General features: G+C 35.4%; 1 pseudogene; it reads right to left on the reverse strand.

Moving 5' to 3' along the window:
• Positions 1 to 398: 398 nt before the first annotated feature.
• On the reverse strand, positions 399 to 1,210 carry LOC105743618 (annotated as a pseudogene).
• Between the last annotated feature and the right edge of the window lie 587 nt (positions 1,211 to 1,797).

Below are 1,797 nucleotides of genomic sequence, written 5' to 3' on the forward strand. Positions count from 1 at the left end.
TTAGCCAATAACTAACGGTGTAGACTGGTACAACCACTATAGAAATCAGCATGGAGATTCTTCAGAAAACTAGGATTAGAAGTTTCATTTCACCCAGTTATTCCCCTTCTGGGTATTTTTCCAGAATAATTGAAAACATCATATCACAGAGATAAATGTATATTGGTGTTTATAGAAGCATAATTTGTCATAGCCAAGTCTTGAAAACAACCTAAATGCCTATCAACAGAGGAATGGATTAAAAATGTGGTTTTTTTCCATTTTAGTGATTTTACAATTTAATAAAGTTTTCTTCATTAATGTATTCATGAAAGTTGTTCAGTAGTATTCAAGTTATGGTTTTCTTGACTGGTCTGTAGTGTTCAATAAGTGTAAGAAGTTACTGTATGAAACATCTGTCAAACTAGTAAGACAGCACTGATGCATCCATCATTTTCAGGATTGTTGGTTACCTGGGCATATTTACCCCAAATAACCTTGCCTCCTTGTGTCACAAGGCCCAACTCATTCATGTTCACCTCAATCACTGTTCCTTTGGTAATAATACCCAAAATTGTATACAGTGATGATGAAGGATTCTTTTTCACACCAAGTATTGGCAGGCAAAAGGTGGCTTTCATTTCAGGATGTATTACATGGACATTCTCAAAATGTAAGCCCATTGGTCTAATGAATCTTTCATATTTAGGTGGTTTTCTTGTAAAGCCATCTCCAACAAAGCAGACTTTAGTAACCATCCTCATCCATGACTTCTTTTTTCTCTTTCCAGTTCAAATAACTTTTAATACTTCTGTTTCTCCTTGGGTATGAACTTTGGGCAGAGGAACTTCCCATTTTCCCACCTTTTCTTTTCATGTTTGTTTAATCATCTTGGAAAGAACTTTTGCATGAGACTGTCCTTCTCTGTCCAGCAGGTAGGCAGGTACTGCTCCATGTGGAGTTTTTTCATTGTCATTTTGTTTGGTCTTTCTCTTTTCATGCATCTTGATAGTATTCTTCATTTGTATTTTCTCTGAATGGCACTGTTTGTAATAGAGTTTAGCCTTCAGGTCAATCTTTTTTGTTTTTTTTTTTGTTTTTTTTTTTGTTTTTTTTTCTTCTTTGGATGTTCCTGAGCCTCCTGACTTTGCTTCTTTCTCTGTTTTTTATGGTCATCTAAGCAGTACCCATAGCATTTACAGTGTAATTCAATATACTCATTCTGTGGCATGAGAACAGCTGCAGAGCCACTGCAGGTGGCCTCAGATGTGCAAAGAAAAGTCCTAATTTTGGGGTGTCCCAGATGCATGAGCTGCCTCCGTGCAGCAGGAAACAGGTAAAATGTGGTATTTTTATACAATGGAGTATTACTTAGCTATAACGAAAGATAAACTCAAGGCTTTTATAGATAAGTAGGTGCAACTGGAGGCTACATTCATAAGTGAAATAAATTAGCCCCGCGTGTGTAAACATCGTATTGTCTCTCGTGTAAGAACCTGAATGGGTAAATAAAATCTGAAAGGTACAATAAATATAGTGAAAGGGGAAGACAGTGCTCAGAAGGAATGAGCAATTGGGATGAGGGGAAGGAGAAAATAAAGAAAAAAGAAAAGAAAAATTACACACACACACACACACACACACACACACGATAGTTAAGTTGTACTACTAATTTCTATTGGCTTTTTGAATGGAACAGTTAATGCCTAAATTTTTTTATTAATTTTATTGAGAAACAAATAGCAATGAGACAGTTTCAAAACTGATTAGTAGGACACTTTCAATAATTAATACATTGATTATTGTTGTCTTCTTAAT

The sequence above is a fragment of the Octodon degus genome, unplaced genomic scaffold (assembly GCF_000260255.1).
Source record: "Octodon degus isolate 3935 unplaced genomic scaffold, OctDeg1.0 scaffold00141, whole genome shotgun sequence".
In the NCBI taxonomy this organism is placed as follows: Eukaryota; Metazoa; Chordata; class Mammalia; order Rodentia; family Octodontidae; genus Octodon; species Octodon degus.